A 25,664-nucleotide genomic window follows, 5' to 3' on the forward strand; every position below is an offset into this window, starting at 1 on the left:
ATATTCTAGAGATTGCTCTAACAAAATGGAATAACCATTCTATAGATTCTCATCATGACTTTCTCATAATTCCCCTCCTATTGGGAGAAAGCGGACTGCAAGACAAGATGTGGCTCATTTCACTGAACCAGCAACTCATACTGTTAGTGTGTGAAAAGGTCAAATGGCTAATAGGTCAGAATTTGAGCAATGGCAAAAAGAATGCTTACCTGAGCTGTTTGTGAGGGCAGCTGCTTACTTCCGATTTATCCTTGTTGCATCACCATTTAAGGTAGCATGTGTGATTGATATCAGTGAGACACTTTTCATTTAAATTTTATGAAACCTGTTGTCTAGTTTAAAATGGGTATATGGTTCTACAAAAATTTCATGAAAATAGAGAAATGTATATAGCCAACATGTAACCATTTTTTGATAGCCATAATGCATGGCCTTTGCATACTCTAAAAATAATATGCAATTTGGAGTTTGACCTTGAGAAGTTTACAGCCATACCATATTAATTGACCTAAAGTATAGCTAAATGCCAGGAAAAAAAAAAAGAGTAGTGTGTAATATGTTAGTAGTTTACCACCTCCAGAGGACCAGAGGAATGTGAAGCCAGGAGGCAGGAGCTAAATGGGCCTAAGGAGACAAAAACAAAAAAAAAAAAAAAAAATGGACTTATAGAAAAGGATGTGCAAACACTTCCATGCTCAGTCTCAGAATCTGTTTGATGCATAGGTAATGGATGTTCCTCTATGTCTGAGTCAATCAAACCTCCCCAAAGCCCTGGAATCTGTATGTTAATATGATGACCTTGCATACCTCCAGTAGGGATAAGTTAGACTTTGACAAGGAAACTGAGGCAAAAATATGCACATGATAATCAGAACCTGACAAGAAGAATTTTCATCTTGATTACAGCATAAGTTTAAAAGGAAGTAGTTATAATTATTAATTATAAGTAGTTGAAAAATCTTGTAATTAATTTCATTTGATTACACCCTCATTTAATTATAACACTATTAACATTTTGGGGTCCAGTACTTGGATGCTACAGAGTTCTACATTGTGTATTATAGGTTATTAAATAGCATCTGTGCTCTCAACCCACTAGAGGACCATACCACCTCCCCCTGCCCCCAGTGTGATGATCAAAATATGTCTCCAGATATTTCCAAGTGGTCCCTGAGACATAGAATCATTCTCAGTTGAAAAATCACCCTCCAAAGATTTATGGATTCAAACAATAATGTATTTGAATATTTCACAGTTCTTTACATTGGCTGAATTCAGAGGTTCTACTCACATCAATTCCTCAACAAAACACTAAAGAAATTATGCACAAATGTCAAATTTAGAAGTTCTGAAGCAAAATTTATTTCAACATTAAATAGCCAAGCATGTGGAATTAGAGTAGAGAGGCAGGTTTCCTGCATGCACCTGGCTGTGCAAATTCTAACAATCTAAAGAAGGCTAATCTAGATTGTCAATTTGATGAGATCTAGACTCAACTAAGAGACAGGCTCCTGGATAGGCCTGTGTGAGTGTTTTTAGAAGAGACTAACTGAGAGAAGGACTCTCCCTTGCCTCAGAGTTGATTGCACCCTCCAATGGGAGGACTAAATATAAAGAGGCTCAAGGAAAAACAGCACTGCCTGTCTGCATGCCTTCACTTCTATTGCTGAGTATGTTCATATTGTTATTGTTATTTCCATCCTCAATTGACATTTCCAATTCAATCTTTACAAAAAGTTCTTTGATATCTACACCAAGTCTGTACCATGAGAATGTATGTCTTTCTTTTTTTTTTTATTTTCTTTTTTGTCTTTCTTTATTTTTTGTAAATTCAACATGAACTTGTCTAATCAGTTTTCATTGTCTTGGATACCCATGTGATAAATGATGATATGAGGTTTTAAATTCAAGGTTGAATAGTAAGCCAAAGAGAATAATAGACTGGTGGTAAAGAAGGATGAATTTTCTTTCCAGCTGAACAAAAAGTGTAATGCTATGGGAGAAACAATTCCATCATGTGAATTTCATCCTATGTTTTTTAATAGGGGTGATGATATCCTTGTATATTAAGGGTACTGGTGATATATCAGTCATGCTTGATAGATGGAAAATATCCACCAATTAGTGGTTGAAGGAATAAATTAATAACTGACATGATCACATTGGATGACTTCATACTTGCCAGCAAAACATTTCAAAATGTTATAAAAGTGTGGTTTCAACAAGTAGATAATTATTCTGAATTCTCCACTGTGACCTCAGCTATATGTTTCATTCTAAGGAGTTTTCTATCACAACCAGATATTATCTTCAATTCATTTTATTCTTATAGAATCTAGCATGCAAACAAATGTGCATTGTGATCTATTACCATAACAAAAACCAAGACAAGACCATACAAGAAAACTTCTGACATCAGATCATTTAAGCCCTAGAGCCCACATTTCTTCTTTCCACTTACAGAATAGATTCTCTGTTCCATATCATAGTGTTTAATGGCTCATTCCAGTGAGACTTTTCTCACAATCATTGCACTGAGACCCAGGACCCTCAAATTGTAAGCTCAAAGTTCGCTGTTCAATGCTAATCTCTTTAGCCTGCTTTGTAGCATTTGGAAAGCAGACTATTCCCTTATTTTGAAACCCCTTCTTAATTTGGCTTGTGGAATGGCATGCAATACTCTAGTTTTCCTAATTTTTGGCTGCTTTGCTGGCAATATTTTTTTCCTTGGCCTCATAATAGTTCAGTGCACTCCTCACTTGATCCAAAGGCATCAACTGCTCTATGTATACAGTCTTATTCAATGTTAGTTGATGCTATACCATGGCTATGAGGCCTATGATTACCAAGTCATGTATACATTTATAAATTCTCTAACTCAGCTTCAAGATTTATCAACCCAACCACATCTTTGATATCTGCACAGATGTTAACTAGGTACCCCAAAATTATTATCAATGCATGAAAACAACAGAATATTCACTCATACGTGTTTCTTGAAAGTCTTCTCTATGTGACTCAATTTAAAGTTCCAGAGTCTGCCCACCACGCCTCCTCTGCTCACTAATGGTAACCAACCACATGATGGATCCTTTCCAGCCACTTCAATAAAATTAAAGTTAAAAATGAATGAATGGATGAATAAATATTCTCCTTTTTCTTTTGCTTTCATCCTAGGTAGGTCAAGGAAATGTATAGCAATTAAAATTTGCAATTCATTAGAATTGGGATTGATCAAGGAGCACATATAGTTGAGGCAGAAGCTTCAGTGACTCAGTGACTATGGCAACAGAAAAGTGAATACCCTACATTGTGGAGCAAAAAGCATGGAGACATGGGAGGTGGGATAGTGAGAATAGTAATCCTGATGACCTAGAAGAGTGGTTTCTAAAATCATCTCTTCTATATTAACTTTTCGTATTAACTTGAAGTTTGTCTGCAAGTCAGTTGTCACACATACATGTTAGTTATCGTAATGTATTGAAGGTGCTGTATTTTACCAGTATTAATCCTACTACGAATAATGTCTAGCTCTATCATTCTGGGATTTTTATCAGTACCACACTTATTTAATGAATACTTAACTGATAAGTTGATGATCATCATCAATTTACAAACTACACTTTTATCCATAAAGTTCCTTGAAGACAGATATAATTTCAATCATCTGTGAATTGCAGGATTCAGTAAAATGGATCACTATGGAATAATGCTTCCAGGCCTGTTATACACTTTTAGGTTTGGGCTTGATTCTTCTACTTCATGTTCCTTTTAAGTATTTTTCTTTGTCTTCTTTTATAATTCTTAATTATTCCTCTGAGTGAGGGTAATCCTTATTCCTTGAAAAATACCTTGCACCTAACACTTAGCACAGAAAGAAGTGAAGCAATAAATAGAAGAGGGTGACATGCATGAGGAGGAGGTGGCTGTGAATGTGGAGGGCAGAAGTATGTCCAAGTGTCTTCTTTCCTGACAAAGCTAAGGTACCCAGAATCCACATCCATCACTTGGTATCATTTGTTGGAAACCATTGCTCAATATATCTTACACTGAGTCAGAGTCCTCCCTCTAAGAATTGGTTCCAATTGATTTTTAATGAATGTAATTGTCTCAAGGGTCACTGGAGTTACCTTTTTTCATCCACCATTATATAAGTTAGCTTGGCTTCTGATAGGGGATCAGACAAAGGGTTAACCAAAAAGCTAATATTAGTTAGGCACAGATTGAAAGTCAACACAGCCAGCGAGGAGTAGAAAGAAGAACCTCTGGCAGAGCAGTGACTAATAACAGCAAGCCATTTATCTGCTTCAGAACTCATTGCAAAGGACAATAATTGTTTTAAATAGAAAAGCTGTTGAATTATAATTGGGAGTAATTGAGATTCCCAAAATATTGAATAAAACATTAGCTATTTTAACCAGTGTTAACTTTATAATTATCGTCAGGAGCAATAGCAACATAGATGGTAAGTGGCTATGAGTCTCACTCATATCCCAGTGTCTTTGGAAGCCCTTTCTGACACATGTTTATTAACAAGATTTGTGGCTAAGTAGATATCAATCCCAGTGCATGGACCATCCTAGATGCGTTACGAGAAAAAGACCATAACAGATTCCAGTTCCCTAAGAATGAGCTTCATCCATATGGCAAAATTCACGGGGTTAGGTGTTTTATGACTACAGCAGTGGACTCTCAGTAGCAGTATTCCCACAAGCCATTATGATGTCACCCAGATGCATCTCCCCAAGCACAGCCTGAGCTAGAGTTATTAACTGCTATTTTCCAGATGTCAGTCTCACCATGTCTGCTGTCATATTATTTGTCCTACAGGTTCCAGCTTTGTGGTACATTATCTCCCTTGTCTCATTGCCCTATACCCATAGGCAGGCTCTTCTTAAATTCCACCTGCCCTGTGACATTGATGTGACAACCAGACCAGGATGAGGGCAGGCGACTTAGGTAGCGGAGACTAGAAAGTCCATATCTGGCAGAGTGAAGCAGACATAGATGACTGCTCTTGCTCAGTAAGCTCTAGACCACTTACTGAGTGAAAGTGTTTGAAGAATCTATATAGTATACATTGTGGTAGACACCCAGCTTTCAGGAGTCAGCGAAAGCTGGATTCAAATCCTGCCTCCTCTTGTGCCCTGGGTGTGATAGTAAGACATTCTAAATAGGCTTCGACATGTATTAACTGGTGCATACTTCACTTTCATTGTCTGTGTAATGGAATGTTGTGGTTCATAAGTTATACATGGAAATCATAAAACAAAGAACCTAGCACTGAGATTCGAACTAGAATGCAGGAAGGTTGTCACCATCAAACGTAGGTTCTCCAAGGATGCTCTGTCATGGAACATTCAGAAAAGCCATAAAATCATTCTTTATACTAGCTCAGACTCCCATTCTCTACCTGGAGTGGGATGGGCTTATCAAGGGAAGGGAAACCTAACATTTTCAGCTTGTGGCCCAGATAAGAGAAAAGCTGATAGGCCAGTTTACAGGGGCCTGTCCAGGTTTCCCATCTACTAAAAACCATCTTTTCCTATCAAATTCTCTATAGCATGCCATCCTGGTGAGAGTGACATCACCCTTTCTTCTGCAAAAGGATCTCACCACTCCCACTGGAGTCTTTAGACCCCATTACCATGGTCTAATTATGTGAATATCAAGATAGCCACTGTTTTTAACCTATTACAATGTTTGTTTGTTTGTTTGTTTTTTTAACCAGGCACATGATGGAAGAAATTCACAAGCTAAACGGGTTGGGGGTAATGAAGATGGAAGGATGCAGCTATGTCTGATGTTAGGAAGACTCAAGCTGAATGCCTGAGAAAACATACTTAGAAGGAGACTGGGTCAGATCCCTGGATGATGATAGAAATTGTGAAAGTGTGTCATTTCATAGAAGGTAAGGTGTCTGGTCCTGTGTGGAGACACATAACATATATGAGAGCTGGCTCTGGGTTGGTCCGGATATGAACAGACATCTGAGAAGATTTCAGGCCTGTAACTTACATCTTGAGTTCCCTCCCATGGGCTGCACACAGTGAAGAAAACAGAACGACTCTGCACACCTAGGGAGACTATCCCTTGGAAAGAAGTGATGCTACCCGAAGAACTAGTAAGATTAGTATCAAGTATGTTCCTAGAGGGGAAATAAAGCCCCATCCACTTTTCAGAATAGAATTTGTGGTTGAAGATGAAACATTTTGTATGAAACTCTCTTGCCCTGTTATCCTATTCCTGTTTCTCTCTCTTCAGCAGCAACAACAAAAGACATAAGGACTCAGCATTATTCAGTCCTCTCTTAAAGGATAACTTCTTATTTTGTGCATGTGTGTATATAATATTGTATTGTGTGTGTGTGTGTGTGTGTGTGTGTGTGTGTGTGTGTGTGTGTGTTTGTTATGGTTTATGTATATCTACATGCCCTTCTAGCTCCCCTTTTGCTCACCTGAGGTAGGTATGTCTACCTATGGTGGCCCAATCAAAGCATCAGGTATCTCACTTCATATCTCACTACATTGCTGTCCCACATGGGATTGTGTGGAGCCAAAATTTCTGGGTATGGCAGGAGCTTGCAGCTTTTCCTGAGCTGGTGATTTCTTGGCCTCTCTTCCCTTGGAGACACTGGGGTTGCAGGTCCATGTGGCCATGCCTGGCTGTTTGCCATGAGCTCTGGATATCTGAATTCCAGGGGTTTCAGGCCCTTATCTTTGTTCATGAAGCGCACTTAACTCCGAGCCACCTCTCCAGCCCTCATAACAGGATAACGCTTGACTAAAACCTCCTCATTAAGATGTAAGGACCCTGTGATGAAGAGAATACATCCTTTAACCCATTTTCCCTCCTTTCACAGATGGTACATCTTGAATAAAAATTAGATGTACTGTCTGCTGCCCAGCAGTTAGACATGAGAGGGAGGTAGCTGTGAATCCTAGGGAATTTCTGGGCTCAGAAAGCTGAATAATTCTGTACTTGGGAGCATAGAAGATGGGGAGTAATTGGAACATCCCCTGAGTAGAGCAGAATGTTTCTCAACTAGAAAAACAGAAACATTCACAGGGAGAAGCAGCCAGTGCATTAATTTAAGGAGGGTCAGGCCTGCTGAGCATCGCTGTATCATGTTTACACCAAAAGAAAATATGCAGCTTTTACTTATTTTTTTAAGTAAATTCCAATGAATAGATGACACTAGCTTCAATTTGGGGGCGGGGAGATCTCTGATTGACCACTAGAACAAACTTGGTCCTGTGGGCGTGATTTTCCAAGATGCTAAACACAATGTAGAATTCATAATACCTGTCTGAAGGCTCTACAAAGGCTGGGCCCATCCTTGTTTACTCTGCATCCCTGAAATGGACTCCATGGCAGCCTCATCTCAACCTGCTCACTATAAATCATAAATATAGATCAACTCCACATTCAGTCTGAACCCCTCCTCCAGAAATGTATGCCTCTGCAAGAACACACACCCAGATACAGTCTGTGTATAAACTTCTACTCGACTGATCAATAAATGGAAGGAAATCAGTGATTTTCAAGAAGGGGAAACAGGGCTGGAGAGATGGCTTAGTAATTAAAGCACTTTCCTATGAAGACTAAGGACCCATGTTTGACTCTCCAGGTCCCGTGTAAGCCAGACAAATGACGTCATACAAATGTACAAGGTCTCCCATGCACACAGCATGGCACGTGTCTGGAGTTCAATTTCAGTGGCTGGAGGCCATGGCATGCCAATTCTCTCTCTCTCATAAAACATAAATAAAAACAAAAAATAAAGAAGGGGAAAGAATGTTTTCTAGGAAAGAGAAAGAATGCTTCTTAGAGAGGGTTGAGGCATGAGGGTTCAGCACAACAAGAAGGCTTAAGTTAAGTAAGGACCATTCTATGAAAACATCAGAGCTGGAGTGATCTTTGAGGCACTGGCTAGTACCATCATCCACTCTGAACTTCTGAGACATGGTGTATCCTCTGTGCATACTGCCCTCTTTTCCTTAAAGGAGATACAAGTTGAGTAAGAATTCACTTAGTTGCCAGACCAGAACCAATGAGTGAGAAATATGGGGTGGGAAATTTGGACTAAGTTAAAGAGAAATCTTTAGTTTCAGGGTTGTCAACACCCTGTTGTGAGCAACAATAGATGACATGAAAATCTATTAAATGAACAATACCAATGTTTCTGTAAATCAGAATCATGGGTTGAGTGACCTAAAAATGATGATTTTTGATGATCAGTGGTCAACAAATCTGACATTTTAGCGACATCCGATTCTAATATGATCAGCCAACCAATCAGGTATAGAGAAATAATCATCTGTATAGGAGCTAATTTCCATTCTCTTCAAATTCTAAGTTTTGTTTTGTTTTAACTTTGTAAAATGGTTGCATGTTGAGTTCTCTGTTTCCTTCCCTTCTCTCCTTCCCTCAAGTCTCAGGAAGCTGCAGAGGCTTACAAGATTCACAGAGCCCCTCCCAAGGTGATAGAACCAATAAACAATTGTCAGAGGAGGAAATTAAGCTGTCTGCAACTCCAAGGATGCAGCCCCTGTGATTTGTCACTCAGGCAGGGGTGGGCCTTTGGTGATGCAGCTGTCTTTGAATTGTCCATGCATTTGTAACTAAACCCCAAATAAAACTAGTTCACTGAGGTAGACTTGGATGGAACTATTCCTTTAGTCTGTTGCTGCTTTTCTATGGAGGAGAAGTGGTGGTGCTGAATAGATGTGTGTTCACATCTCCTCAGGAAACATTAACATGACAATTACCCAGAAGTTTCTTATTTCAAACTTCTATAACAGAATCACATGAGCTGGGCGGCTTGATCTTCAAAAACCTATTTCTCACAATTCTGGAGCCTGGAAGATGAGGATGTTCATAGATCCAGTGATGGTGAGAGCCTCTTTGCTTACATCCACCCATCTTGTTCTGTCCTCCTATAGCAGAGACCTTAGAATAGCTTTTACAAGGGCCTGACTGTGTTTATTGGGTTTCCACCTTCATGCTTCAGTTATAAGGCCTCACCTCCTAGTATCACCCCATTAAAGGTTAAGATGTAACAAAAAATGGTGAGATATGCAACTCAATTTAATAACATAATCTTTCTTGCCTTTTTTTTTTTTTTGGTAGAGATTTTCAAGTTTCTAAGGCCTTACTTCTCAATCTATAAAATACTGATGGGTTCAGTTCTGTCATCCCTTCTACACAAAATATATTGTATCTTTTTTATGACATGTGCATGTGTGTATGCGTTCATGTACATGTGTGCTCTGCGAATTAGGTGCATGTGTAGGTACATGCATGTGGAAGCCAGAAGATAAGTTCAGGTGTCATTTCTCATAGAACAGCTAACTATTTTTTTTTTTACAAGGTCTCTCATTGGCCTGGAGCTCACCAAGCAGGCTACACTAGCTGAGCAAGCCCAAGAGCTTCCCTGTTTCCATCTCCTCAGGGCTGGAATGGCAAGCACTACCACCACACTTGCCACATTTATGTGGGTGCTGAGAATCAAACTCAAGTCTTCATAGATATGATGCATGCACTTCATTGACTGAGCTATCTCCGCAGCCCCATCTATAACACCAGCACCTATAAAATCATTTCAGTCTATCCACTAGAACTCCCAACCCACACCATTGATGTTCAGGATAAGTTCTTACCTCTACAGCCGGGATAATGGAGGGACTAGACCCTCACTTTGATAACCACTGGAGGGTGGAAGTCCATTTACCTGGTTCAACATCCAAGGTGCCTTCATGCTGCACCAATGATGAAGTTTTCTCAAAGCAGTTGCTCCTCTGTATGAGGTACACCTAGCAAGTTTCTGTGTCTCTATATTTCTATTGCTTGTTGCTATATTTCTGTTACTTATAAACCATAGCATGTCAAAATCTTGCACTATATTGAAATGGAGTGTTTCTTCTTCTTTTCTTAGTAGAAACCTAAGAGGACGGAGAAGCTGTCAGATTTTTTTTTTAATGTTTACCATTTTCTTTGCAAGACTTTTTCATCTTTTCCTCATGCCCATATCTTCTGGTGACAAAAATAAAACAATGGAGTACTTAGATAAGAAAATTCCATGTCACCTTCATAAGAATTTCTCTGAGTCTAGAAGGGGGGTCTGCAGCCTGGGCTATATCAGCCACAGCTAAGAAAGTCTATTAGAGATACACCTCTGCTGGCTACTTCTCAGAGCTCTGAATCACAAATTTGGGAAATCCCAGCCGTCCGTGTCCTAGCTAGCTCACCAGGCGATTCTGCTGCAAGTAAATTTGAGAACCACCAATCTAGGGAAACCTGGCTAAAAGGACATACAAATTCACATTTTGTCATGAATGTAGTTCTAGTTTCTGCAGTAGTTTTGTGAAAAGGGGAACCTGGCATACTATAATAGAAACTGGCCTTATAGGGATTTACTGTTTTCTCTTTGTTTAGTGGTCTACCATTACCAAGTGGTTTAGCAGGTGTTAAGACATTCTTTTTCATGCAATTTGAGGATGGATGAAGGTGTAAATAATGTTATCATATTTGGATCACTCTTCCATCCGGTGCCTGCCTGCTGAATTAGGGTAATTTAGATGTTCTGACCCCTCTTACCATCCTATGAAGCATGGAAGGAGAGAAGTCTCATTTTCATCACCACTGCATGGGGCTGATTGAAGCCAGAAGTTTGCTTATAAAAGAGAGTCAATAACTAGTGAAATTTTATCTATATGTATGTCTGTACATCCTTAGCCATCTTGGGAGGACAAGGTGACCAGGTAAGCCCTAGCTTCTAAACTTTTCGTTGAGTAGTCTGGCTGTCTGACCTTCAGATCAGCCACCAAGGCAGTGTCTCTAAACACAAAGTAAAAAGACAGCCAAGAAAATTAGTTTTTGCTGATAATTAAGCTCAGAAATACACATGCATCAATTATTCAGTTTCCCCAAGTCCTCATTAATATAGGTTTCTCAAGTGCAGGCAGAATAATAATTCAAATGAGGAATAGCCTCAAGTTTATCTTTGCATGTTCAGAAGAAGAAGAATAACATAGGGGCAGGGGGTGGCAGGTTGGTTAAAGCAACCTAAAAGTGAAAATGTGTCTGGCCATGCATAACTGAGTATTTTCAATTTCAGCAGTGCCCAAAAAAGAAAGGCCCCATCTACAAATGACCTCCTTGTAATCCAATGCTTGTATTTATGTTTCACATATATCTAAACCACAAAGGGCTTGAGAGAGCTGGAATCCAGCAATCAGTAATTTATACACACTTACCATTAGTTTTTATTGCTCAGTTAAAAATATACTTTAATTTTTTTTCACTGATTTGTTCATTTTACAAGGACATTTCAGTATATAAGATACTTCCATGTTTTGAGAGCACATTTCAGGGGACCTGAATTACTCAAGTTTAAACTCATCTCATTCCTTCATTTTGTGTTGCTCACTGAAGCCTAAATTTTTCTTTAAATAATTTTAAATGAACAATCTAAAATTCACTTCTATCCGTGGATGGGCTGGAGCCTAAATCATACTTTGTTAGAAGTGTATATACTCTGACAATACTAAGATTTAATGAGTTCATTGGAAAAACTAACCCTTATAGCCTTATATCTCTATACAGGAGGTGAGTAGAGAAGTTTGAAGATGTTTGCTTAAATCTAAATCAAAGTCTGGTACCCTAAAACACAGCAAGTTTACATCTAGATGCTTACCTAAGAGCCTGTGGTGACTAAAATATTTCATCTAGCTTCGAGGACATGGCCCCAAACAGAGGAGCTGACCAGGACATTGCTATACATCAGGTCAAGGACAAATCAAGGGATAAACTTTAACTACTCCAGGCCAAAAGAAAAAAGAGGATATTAATTGAAATCATATTTAGAGAAAAAGACAATTGAAGAATAAAGTTGCATAGAATGATAGATAAGAAACACTTTCATGGTACATTAGAAACAATTTGGAAATACATTAGAAAACAGTATGTATGTCTCATGGGTAAATATTCAGAGGAGATAAACATACCAATGAATGGTGGAGAAAAATATATTGCCTGTTGGTTCCAGGGTAATAATTGCTCTATTGTGGGAAGAGAGTGAGAATGAAGGTAAGGAGGTAAAGAAGGCTTCTGAAATATCTGTTATGGTTAATTTTTTTAACTAGGCAAAAAAATACAAATAGGTGGTGGGTGCTTCTGTTATGTGATATGGCAAGTATTTCTTTCCAACTTTACATGTGTTTTGAGCTTCTTAACCAGGAAAAGACCGAAGGTAGAGACAACGCCTTCTAGGAAACCCACGTCTCTTAAGCTTATTATTACAAATTGATGTCTGAGATTTGTCCCTCAATACAAGACATCAGAGATTTGATGACAGAGCACATGAGATAGATGACAGAGATCTAGGGGCTTGGCTGGGAGTGAAGAGTGAGACAAACCTGAGTATGAAGGGGAGGTGGGAAGAGAAGAGTACTGACTGAAACATAAAAACCCTGTTGCGTAATGGTGAAAGGAATCAGGTGCAATCAAAATTCATACATGGATGTGTTCCTCCACCCCACACAGCTATAAGTTTATCTAAAAGCTCATAGAAAGAATCCATCCAAAAGAGCAGAAGTGGTCTGGGGCACTACTCAGTAAATTGCTTGCCTTGCAAACATGAGGGCTTGAATTGAATCCCCATAATGCAAGTAAAAGCTGTGGATATGGTGGCATACTCTGGTAATCCCAGCTCTGGAGAGGTGGACACAGGCATATCTCTGAGTCCCATGGGCTAGTTGGTCTATTATATTTGGCAAGCTTTAGATCAATAATAAAACATGTTTTGAAAAAAAGTGTATGGTATTACTGAGAGGTAACATCACATGCATGCATATACACATATGTATCCCCTACACACATGAAAACACATGAACACACACACACACACACACACACACACACACACACACACACACAAGCACACATATACACATACATAAAAGAGCAGAAGAACCTTTGGCCCTGTTCATGACTAACTTCATAACCCCCCACAGCTAGGGGCCCCCAGGCTGGTGTCCAGCTGCATACCATGTAGCCAGAGATACAGTATGGTGAGTATCCTAGCTTTGGGTATGAACCACTTGTGGCAAAACAAAACAGAACAACAACAACAGAAAGGCATACCTGCAACTTGGGAATGGCTTCCAATCTGAAGACAAAATCTTCGGGGTTCCTGCAATAAAATACACAGGGGATTGTGTTCTGTTCCATAGGCAAATTCCACAGCCCATCACAGAATTCTGAAGGCAGTGTCTGGGGTGGTCCTGGGCACTCACTTGTTTGACAAGCTCCGCAATGATACCGAAGTGGAGCATAGTTACAACTGTCTGCTGCACAAGGCTGCTGCCAGTGATGCTATCAAGAGGTACTTCTGGGCTGGAGAGATGGCTTAGCAGTTAAGCGCTTGCCTGTGAAGCCTAAGGACCCCGGTTCGAAGCTCCGTTCCCCAGGTCCCACGTTAGCCAGATGCACAAGGGGGCGCACGCATCTGGAGTTCGTTTGCAGAGGCTGGAAGCCCTGGCGCGCCCATTCTCTCTCTCTCCCTCTATCTATCTTTCTCTCTGTGTCTGTTGCTCTCAAATAAATAAATAAAAAAATTAAAAAAAGAGGTACTTCTCCCCAGAATGGACCTGTGATGTCTTTTTAAAGACACAGTAAGGGGTGCTGCAGTCACAGTCTTATGATAAATTAATAATGTGTGGAATTTCTTTGGTCACTTTTATCACAGGAGCAGGTGAGCCAGGATGGGTTCACTATGGACATTCCTTGAAGTCTTTGTTGCACCAAACAATCCTGGACCGGGCAGGGCTCTGAGGAAATAAAAGCAGCTCTCCAGCTTGTACCACTGGAAGCTGGAAAATGAAATTTTCCCTGTGTGTGAAGGCCTGTCAGGAGCCAGGCTGGACCATATCGGTGAGAAAAGCCCCACCTTGCCCTTCTGTAGCCTCCTGCATTCTCTGGAAGGTTTCCCTTCACAACAGTCCCTCATTCTGAGCCTGGAGACTCAAGAAGCTACAAAGTGATAAATCAATTATGAAATGGAAACCTCGATTACAGCCTGTCTGCATAATTGTTTGACAAGTTAATTAATCTCCAAAGCAACTGGGCTCCATTCTCCCTGCAAATCGTGGGGAAATTGCTATAGTTGTGTCCCTGAGGTCTTGGCAGTGCAGTGTCAGTGAGGCTCCTGGAAAACTACAAATAATAGGCATTTAGTGGGGTCACTGCTTCATGCTAGGAAAGGGGAGATTTGCTCCAGCTCCTACCCGTAGGCAGTTTTTCACTAATTATTATTATTTTTTTTTTACTAATTATAATCTGTACTTGTCTGTGCATTTATTTGCTTGTTTTTTACTTCTCTTCCAAGAGACACGTTTCTTTCCTTTCAAAGAAGAACCCGTGTTGCAAGCAGCCATTGCTTCCAGACTCTTAAAAATGTTCAATGGTGGCATCAGGTTCCTCCCTCATAGCACATTGCACTGTTCTAGCTCCTAAACTGTAGAGCAAGATAGGCCTAGGGTCTGTGTGAGACGGCACCTAGGTTCCATAGCCTTTATAAACCCAAAAGACAGGGTGAATCTGGAAGATTGGTGTGCTCAGTGTGGTCCAAAGACCCTCTGCACCAGACTCACGTTGGGGGCTGGTTTTCAAAAACAGAAATGAGAAGATACTACCTAGACTTACCTGAAATAAAATGACCTGAGTTGAACACAGCAACTTTTTTTTTTGCATATGTGTGTACGTTTGTAGTATGTATGCATGCATGCATGTGCATATGCATGTTTTTGTATGTGTGGTAGTACATGTGCATATGAAAGCCAGATGTCAAAAAACACTTATTTCTCATTCTTCATTCATTCACTTATTCAAACAAAATTTCTGGCTGAACCTGGACTCACCAATTTAACTGAACGATAAAGTCACCAGATCCCAGAATCTTCTTGTGTGCACTTCCCCAGCACTGGGAAGACAGACATGAGCCACCATGCTTGGCATTTCATCTGGGTGCAGAGGACCCACAATCTGCTCCTTCTACTTGTGCAGCAAGCCCTTTATCTTCTGAGCTATGTCCCCACCCTGGACTCAGCAACATTCAATCAATTCCCTAGAGAGTCTGAGGCTCATGTGAGAAATAGCCGCTGGTGGTTGGACCCAAATTCTGAGAAATACATTGGTGAATTCCTACCCTAAACTCTAGGCTTTTATACTCATGTAAACAGACGTATATAATGCCCAGATTTCATTGACCTTAAGGACTCTTCTAGGAAGGCCATAAATAATCCCCTTCTCTTCATTGAGGTCTCTTTTCCAATAACACTTTACTGATCTTTCTCTCCAGAAATACAATAAAATTCCTTAATAGATACTATTTTTCACTACCTGCAGGTATAAAGTTATAATTTTTCTCTCTCTTTCCTCCTTCCTTCCTTCCTTCCTTCCTTCCTTCCTTCCTTCCTTCCTTGTTTTCTTTCTTTCTCTCTTTCATCTGTCTTCCTCTTGTACCTTCCACTTTCAGGGGGGAAGGATTGCCTTCTGGTTTGTTCAGTGCTGCATCTACCATCTGCAGGGCTTAAAACACTGCACACCATAGCAAAGCTACTGAAAGAACATTCTTAAACTTTTCAGTAGCGCTAATTACCAACAGTGTTGATATTGGGAAGATCCTAGTTGCATAGGTCATCATGGACCCTAAGAACTTAAAATCTGATGTCTATGAAGTATAGGAGACAAATGTGGAACTACAATGCATAGATGCATTTGAGTTTAACCCAAAGGAAGTGAAAGGGCATTTTGTCATACTGAATGTGTATGTGAGAAAAGATCAACTGGTCTCAAACCAATAAACTAAATTTTCACCTTAAGACATAAGACCAAAAGTAAAAGAACCTATAAAGCTCAAGTAGGCATATATAGGTAATAATAAACATGAATTTTTAAAAGTCAATAAAGAATAAAATAAAACATAGAAAAAATAGAACAAAATGCTGGCATCTACTAAAAAGGCAATAAAATTGATTAAATTCTAACTAATAAGACTGACAAAAAGTAAAGCATATGAGTTACCAATTCCAAAATGAGAGAAATACCAATACAGACTGTAAAGGAAACAACAAAGGAAGATGGACATAAATCCATGTATACACACTTGAGAACTGAGGTCAGATGAACCAAGTAGTACAAATGACCCTAAAGGTGAAACCTGCCAAAGCTCATCCAAAGCTAAGCATGGGGGCCCACACCTTGGGAGGCAGAGGTAAGAAGATCCCCCTGAGTCTTGTGAGTCTGAGGCTAGCCTTAGACTACATAGTGAATTCCAGGTCAGCCTGGGATAGAGTGAGATTCTACCTAGGGGGAAAAAAGAAGAAAAAAAAAAAAAAACTCACCCAAGATGAAATACAGAACTTATAAAGCCTTATGCTACATAAGAATAATGAACTTACACTTGATACCTTCAGAAATTTCCAGATCGAGGTAGCTTTACATGTTAATTATACAAGTATTACAATAACACCTCACACTGAGACACATTTATTCTAAAAATATGAAGTGAAAATACTGTCTTTTTTATGAGGCAACATTACCTGACATCAAAATCAGGCAAAGATAACACAGAAATGCAAAGTACAGACTGATATTCCTCTTGAACATACACACAAAATCTATCATGAAAATAGTCACAAGTTGACAAAGCGATAGATAAAAAGAGAGTTTAACAGAGTAGAGTTCCATTCAGGAATGCAAAGCTAGATCATTGCAAAATGCATCAGGGTAATTTACCATGTGAATAGTATAAAATGATCATATTATCTAAGCAGAAAAAAAAATCATTGATAAAATTCAATGTTTATTTATAATAAAATCTCTCAAATTAGTGATCAAGAGAGTTTCCTCAACCTAATTAAGAGCATTTTCATGAAACCTATAACTGTTTTCATACAGCATGGTGAAAGAATGGATGCTTTCCTTGTGTGATTCAGAAAAAAACAGGGAACAATTTCATAAGTCACTGATCTTACTTGACACAGTCATGGATCTGTGGGCCATGCACAAATGGCAAAGACAAAATAAAAGATAGCTGGGTAAGAAATAAAGTAAAGATCTCTATTTTTTACATTTTTATTAGATATGTACATATTTTGCATGTAAATGACACATATTGGAACCATTCTTTCCTTCCTCCCTGCCCCTTTTCAGAACAGGTCTTCTTAATTGGAGATACAGGTCAACCCCATGGGTATTGTGGGTCATGCATTATGGGGGGAGCAGAGGCAATGTGTCTGTGTAAAATATCCCAACTTGTGGCTCTAACAATTTTTCTGGCCCCTCTTCCACAAAATTCCCTGGGAGCATTTTAAGTCGACTTCAGTGATGGGCACATAGGAAACTCTGGATCTTTGGCTTAGTAGGTATTGAGGGTCTTCAGTATCTTTCTCCATCACTCTTGTGCTGAAAAAACGTTTAGTAAGAAAGTAGCACTCTTGCTCATTTCCCTAATACCTCTGTGGTTTCAGTTGGGGCTGGCGTGGAGTGCACTGAATCTTTTATCTCCTCAGGTATAGCTCCTACCTGAAAAAGAGAAGCAGATTCTCCAACAGAGAATGAAGTCAGCACTGGTTAAAAGGTATAACCATTATTAATTTAGAGAGAACTGAAAGGGTTTAGACCCTCTTATAGTCTAAGGTTAGTGGGATCTTGACAATGGAAAGCAGAATCATTATCTGGATATGATTCTGACTTGTTTCCCAGTTCCAGATATGGTTTCCTTTCCACTGAACTGATCTGATAGCCAATGCAAGAGCAGCTGGTTACCCACTATGGCTGTGTACAACTGTTGCACTTACGTGAGCATCAGTTCAGGTTGTTTGCTTCTGAGTCACTTTGACTTTGCATTGCTCAGATAGATGTTGGCCATTTTCCCCTGGTAGCTCATGTAGTGCCTTCCAGCACTAGATGGGCTAGTTGTCTGGGGACTGACTCTCCTCTGGATTCCAGCCAGGTCAGGTCTCTCTACTGCCCATGCCAACAGCCTTTGGTGTGTTCAGTAGTAAGGTCTTACCATTAACCTCCAGTGAATAATCAAGTGCTCTGACAGAAGTCCGTCTTCTTGGTTTGGGGAGATCGTATATGTCTTTCTGATGAACAGACCACTTCCTGGTACAGGGAATTACAGGCCAGTACCAAGGGAAAAGAAAAAAGCCAGAGAAAAAAGAGAAACAGGTGAAAATTTAGGTTAGGTTTCTTCTCACACTCTCCATGGCCCTTCAATTCAGGTGCTCTATCTAAAGTCTGATTGAGGGTTCCACCTTTTAGTCTGATTTCCAAGATACAGGATTCCATGGTACCATTTCAATTTGTGTTACTCCCACTCTTCCTCTCCCCTAAGCCCTACCCTTCCTATTGTCCAAGCCTCAAGTTTCTGTTCAGTTATGTCAAAAACTTGGTGAAGAACTGCAGGTAAGATCATGTGATGATTGTCTTTCTGTGATTGTGTCAGTTCACTTAGAATGATCTGTTCCAAGAACAACCATTTTTCTACAAATTTCAATGTGTTATTTTTTCTTACTGCTGAGTAGAATGCCATCATGTAGATATATCACATATTGGTAATCCATTCATCTAATGATGGGCACTTGAGTTGATTCTAGTTTTAGCTATTATTAATTGAGCAGCTATAAACATGGTTGAGCAAATATCTCTAAACTGCGATATAGAGCTTTTAAAGTAAATGCCCAGTAAGTGAATACCATGGTCTGTTGGTAACTCTGTGTTCATTCTTCTCATAAGTCTCCATATTGATTTCCTTAGTGGTTATACCAGCTTATATTCCCACCAACAGTGAATGAGTACTCTCCACATCCTAGCCAATATTTGTTTTATTTGATTTTTTTTTAATGTTTGTTATCCTTACTGGGGTAAGGTGGAATCTTACAGTTGTTTTAATTTGCATTTCCCTAAAGGTTGGGGATGTTAAACATTTTCTTAAGTGTGTGTTGCCCATTTGTAATTCTACCTCTGAGAACTCCCTATTTAGTTCTTTATCCCATTTTTGGAGTGGCTTGTGTGATTTTTATAATTTTTTTTTTGAGTTCTTTGTAGATTCTACATACTAGGCTATTTTCAGTGGCATAACTAGTGAAAATTTTCTTCTATTCATTGGGTAACCTAATGGCTCTGCTTAGAGTACCTTTGTCTGTGCAAAAGCTTTTTAGATACATGATATCCCATTGGCTGAGTGTTTGTTTAATTTCCTTGGCTACTGGGTTCTTGTTCAAGAAGTCTTTTCCCAGTTCTATGTTGTGGAGACTGCTTCCTGTTTTTTCTTCCAGTAGCTGAAGGGTTTCAGGTCTCATATTGAGGTCTTTAACCCACTTGGACTTTATTTTTGTGTATGGCTTAATAAGTGGGTCTACTTACATTTTTTTTTTTTTTTTTTTACTTTCCATTTTCTATTTGATCCAATTTGTCCAACATCAGTTGTTGAAGACACTGTCTTTTTTGCAGTCTATATTATTGGCACCTTTGTGAAACATCAAGCATCTGTAGTTGCTTTCCCTAAGTTCTGGGTCTTCAATTATGTTGCATTGGTCTCTATTTCTGCTTTTATTCCAGTACCATGCTGCTTTTGTCACTATGGATTTGTAATATATCTTTATATCCAGTATTGTGATTCCACCGAAGGTGTTACTTTTGCTGAGGATGTGTTCAAATATCTGAGGCCTTCTGCCATTCCACATGAATTTAGAGATATTTTTCTATCTCTGTGAAGAATGATACTGATATTTTTATTGGTATTGCATTAAATCTGCATATTGCTTTTGGTAGAATTACCATTTTAACAATATTAATTCTACCTATTCAGGAGCATGAGAAGCCTTTCTATCTTCTCAAGTCCTCCTCTCTTTCTTTCTTGAGTGTTTCTGTTTTCATTATATAAGTCTTTCATATCTTTGTTTAATGTTATTCCAAGGTATTTAAGTTTTTTGTTGCTATTGAAAATGGGACAGCCTCACTGATTTCTTTCTCTGTATATTTATCCTTTACATATTGAAAAGATACTGATTTTTGTGCATTGTTTTTGTATTCAGCCACTTTGCTGAAGGAATTTATCACCTTTAGAAGTTTTGAGATGGAGACTTTTGGATCACTTATATATAGGATCATGTAGGGCTGACTTGAACTTTTCCAAGTAGAATCACTTTTATTTCTTTCTCCTGTCTTATTGCTTGGGCAAGTGCTTCTAGTACTCTGTTGAAGAACAGTGGTGAGAGTGGGAACCCCTGGCTTCTTACTTATTTCAGTGGGAATTCCTTGAGTTTTTCCCCACTAAGTATTACTTGGGATTTAGGAGCTTTTGGGCTACTGAGAAGAATGTATATTCTTTAGAGTTTGGGTGTAAAGTTCTGTAGATATCTGTTAGTTCCAATTGATCTATGATGTTGTTGAGCTCTATTATTTTCCTGTTGGCTTTCTGCTTGGATAATCTGTCTATTGATAATAGTGGAGTATTGAAGTCTTCGACTATGAAGGTGTTGCTTATTCTGTTTTATTGTCAAGTAGATTTTGATTTATAAACTAAGGTGCCCCATTTTTGGTACATATATATTTATGATTGTGATGTGCCCATGATGATCATTCCCTTGATGAGTAAGAAGTGGCCCTCTTTGTCCCTTTTGATTACTTTTGGGTTGAAGTCTATTTTATCATATATTAATATAGTAACACCTACTTGTATTTTTTTATTTCTATTTGCTTTGAATATCATTTTCCATACTTTCACCCTGAGGGGATGTCTATCTTTAGTGGTGAGGTGTATTTCTTGAAGACATTAGATAGAAGGGCCCAATTTTTTATCCATCCTGACAACCTGTGTCTTTTGATGGGTGAATTAAGACCATTAATATATAAGGTTATTACTGTGAGGTTTATATTAATCCTTGCCATGATGAGGTGTTTTATGGGGTTTGGTGCTTTCTTGTGTTACATACTGTTTTGAGCCTGGTTCAACTTGGTTATTGTGATCTTCTTCTTGTTGGCTCTTGAGATTGGTTGGTTATCTTTTCTATATGGAATATTCCCTCAAGTGTTCTCTATGGATTTGGCTTTATGTTCATATAATCATAGAGTTGACTTTTTTCATGGAAAGTTTTTCTTTTACCATTTATTTTGAAGGATACTTTTGGTGGGTAAAGTAGCTTGGATTGAAAGACTTAGTTTTTCAGATTTTGAAATGTTCCATTTCAGGAACTGAAGAGTTGGCTTAATGGTTATCAGGCCCTTCTGGCCTTCAGCATTTCCACTGAAAAATCTGATGTAATTGTGATGGGATTGCCTTTGTATATTGTGAATTGCTTCTCTCTCACTGCTGTTAACATTCTCTCATTGTTTTCATTGTTATGAGTTTTAACTACAATATGTCTTGGAGAGGTTTGTCCTTTGTTCCTGTCTATTTGGTGTTCTGTGGGTTCATTATATCTGGATGGGCCTCTCTTTTGGAAGATTCAAAATTTTTTCTTCAATAGTATGTTCTCTATGCCTCTGGTCTGGATTTCCTCTCCTTCTGGCATAATCGTTATCTGGATATTTGGTCATTTTAGGGTGTCCCACATTTCCCTTGAATTCTGTTCACTTGAATTTTTAGAACTCAGCAAAGTTTTTGCCTCCCGATCAATTTCTTTTTCTTATCTTCCAGGTCATAGGTTCTGTCTTCCACATGAGTAACTCTGTTGGTGAGTGGTACAAAAGAGTTTTTTATCATTTCTATTTGATTTTTGTTTTCTGTTGTGTTATTTTGTATCATGTCGATCTCTTTTTTGTGGTATGATTTCAATTTGAGTTCTGATTCTCTTGATGCTTCCTGTAGTGCATTCTTGCATTTGATCAAGTCTCTGCTAAGCTTAATAAACCAGTTGTTGACATCTTATGTTTCTTGACTTACCTCTAATTTATTCATATCTCTTTGGAGGGTTCTTATATTTTCTTCAATCAAGTTAAGCCTACTGTCAAAAGCTGAATGCTCTAGAAGACAATTCTGTTCAATTTTATTGATTCAATTGTTGGTTATTTGATATTAATACAGAAAAATAGCATGTACATTGACTGGAAGAATCAAAACAACTAAGATGTCAAAATAATCTCTAGACTTTTGGTTCCTCTGTCACAGGTGTGGGCATAAGTTGGCTGGGGCTAAATGAGATGCTCAGGGAGAATGTCCATCAATGTAGTATGCTAGCAAGTGACATTGCTGTCCAAAAATAACTAGACTGACAAGGTGTACATACCTTTCAAGTAGTGACACCCTGCTGAGGTGGGTAACCAATGCCCCTCAGATTAGCTAAGAGATCTGTTCAGGGAAAGGAACCCATTGCTGGAACTGGAAACCAAATGAGGATCTTATGGAGACCAAGATCATGGTCTCCAATGAGAAGTTCCCACTAGTGTTTGGCAAAAAGAAAGGCTATATCCATAAAAATCTCTCTTAATTAGTAATGCTTATCCCACTTTCCCTATGTGGACTTATTGTCCATTGAAAAATCATTATTTTCTATTTCAGATAGCATGGAGATGGAGATGAACCATCCTAACATCAGCCAGTGTCCAGGTGAAACCACAGAGGAATTGGCAAGATGAGCAAGAGTGCTGTTTCCATGGTGAGCCTGACAACCAGCACCAGGGTGATGGAGACAGACAGTGAAGATACTTAAAATGTACCAAAGGAGAAATGCAGAAGCTGCTGGGAGCACAACAATAAGGTAGACTTAAAACATACTCACCACAGCTCATGAAATTTGGTGGAACAGAAGAGGAAAGATTATAAGAGCCAGAGAGTGGAAGGGAATGTCCAGAGGCATTGCCACCACCTCCTTACAATGACTGACTGCTGCTCTCACATCTCATAACCCAAAACCACATAGTGAATGCCAGAAATCCTTCTGAGGATGGTCATCAGTGGAATGGGAGCAGGGAAGAGGGAAATGATGGCACCAACACATGATGTGTCCTTACAAAGTTTCTACTTAATAAAAAATGATCCTTAGAGATTAATGCAATTTCATAATGATTTTCTTATAAATGAAGAAAAATCTACTTGAAAATCAAATTATTTTAACTAAAATAATGTTAGTAAACACCAATAAGGTCAGTGTACTCACATTATCTGATTTTATGAATTGCTGTAGGGTTATGGTAATATAAAGGGAATGGTATTGATAAAGAGATAGTTGCCTCAGCAAGGCAACCAAAAGGAGAACGTAAACACAGAGCCATACAAACAGTGCTTGTGCTGTTGTTTACTTTTATTTTTATTGTTATAAGAGAAAGAAGCAGTGACAATTAAAGTTCACATGTAAGAAAATTGTTAAAACACTGCTCTCAAACTAAGAATTGTGCCTGAAATGCAGTATCCATCTAAGTGCAAAATGCAAAAGATCTGAGAAAAAGTACAGAAGAAAACTTTTTTGACCTGAGGAAAGGTAAAGTGTCCTTAAACATGGCACCAAAAAGACAAAAAAGATAAATTAGTCCTCATTAAAATTTTAAAAATCTTGCTCTCTGAAAGCATTTCTTAAAATAATGAGAAAAACAGCACAGAGCAGAAGTGAATATGTGCAATTCTCATCTTGTCTAGAGAGTTGGTATCTAAAATGCATAAATATCTCTCCAAATTCAGCAACAGCTATTTTAAACAGGTAAAAGTTTTTGATGAGGGCCTTACCAAACTGTATTTGTGGGTAACAATGAAATTACATAGAATATCTTTAGGCATTAACAAAGTGTCAATTCAAGTAGTGATGATGTGTCCCTACACCCATTTCATTTATGAGCACAAAAATACAATGTGGAGTCTGAGTGACAATATGGAACAGTCAGAGGAAATATAGTACAATGACCCTGAAAATCTGGTTGGCTATTTCTGATGAAGTCAAACACACATTTACTATATGACTCATGAACAATATTCCTTCTACTCTCACACACAAAATTCTTACGTATTGCATGGGGAGATGATTCAATGGATAAGAACACTTAGCACAAGCATGAAGACCTTAGAGGATCTGAGGGAGTCAGCCTGAGAACGTGAGAGATCTATTCACCTGGGCCATGTAAATAGCTGGGTATGGGCCAGCACATCTGTAAACTCAGTCCTGTAAGGAGTAGAGATCAGAGAATGACTGGGGCTCATGTAAACCACAGCTCTGTATTCAGAGAGAGACTCTGTCTCAAGGAAGTACATGGATTAGTAACAGAGAAGGGACACCTGACATTCCTTCTGGCCTCTATGTGTCTGTGAGTGTATCTGTGCATACACATACTTATACTGAATACTTACACACACACATACACACCTTATCACAACTACACCACATTTACTACACATGAAACAAACACTGCAAAGTATTGGATAACCATTGGATGTCTATTAGAGTCACAACATAGAGAAAAAAAATCTAAACACTTTTTCATGACTGAATGGTCAAACATATATACATAGGAAACAATTTAGTAATAAATATTAACAGACTATTGATAATTACATAATTCTCAGATTTTGAGTATAAGAAAGTAAGATCAGACACACACATACAGACATATATATGGCATTTATTTACATGACATTATTTTGTTGTGTATATGTGTGTGTGCATGTTCATGTATGTAATTGGTATGGTTAAATGAATTTTTCATCTCTGCTTCCCACTTTACCATAGACATGCTGGGATTACAGAAGCCTGTCACAGCTTCAAGCTTTTCAGTGGAGTCTGGGATACAAACTCAGGTCCTCAGAATTGAAGGAAGTACTTTATTCACTGAACCATCTCCTCAATCATATATGGTATGTGCAGGTGTCCACTTAACAAATAAATAGAGATTATTCAGAGATAATGAATTAATCCAGGAATGGATATTGCAGTGGGAATATATGCACACAGTAAGCCATGTGCATATATACAGAGGCTGAAGCAGCGGGATGTGTCTAAAGGGAAAATGAGGACTACATAACGTGTGTTCAAAGAATGAACTTTGGCTTGAAACAATGATTAGTAGCAACAATGGTATCAGTCCGAGGTTAGACTAGCTAGAGCTGAACAGACTTCCTTACAGAAGTGTTTCTGTGCCAGGTACTATTTCTGGCAGTATTTAATGATGATTCTTGTTATCAAGCATAGTTTTACATAATTCCATGTCTCATAATTTCTCAGATTTATTATTTTTATTGGTTTGTGTTTGTTAGGATGTAACACAACCAACTCCATTTTTAATTCTAACAATTCCACATCAAATATAGGAAAGAATATAAAAGAAAAGGTAGGTGAAACCAATGAAGGAAAACTACAAGAATGCATTTGGGGGTCCTTCTTGACACCATTGAGCAAACAAAACCTTTTAAAGTTCTCAGCCCCTGATTTATCACCTGGATAGCAACAGAGCTTATATTCTGGCTTCTCAGTTTGAAGGTATCTGGGTCATTGGTTCGGATTCAGGTGGGCAAAGTCTGGTTTTGGGCTTTCCTTCAACTTCTCACATTCTGGTTCATTGGTCATGAATACTTATCCACTGATGTCATCTATAAGCCTACTCTTCTATCAATTTCTAGATCAGCAACAATCAACTATGATGGATTTTGAAACACATCAACACTCTGG

This window comes from Jaculus jaculus, chromosome 3 (assembly GCF_020740685.1).
Source record: "Jaculus jaculus isolate mJacJac1 chromosome 3, mJacJac1.mat.Y.cur, whole genome shotgun sequence".
Lineage (NCBI taxonomy): Eukaryota > Metazoa > Chordata > Mammalia > Rodentia > Dipodidae > Jaculus > Jaculus jaculus.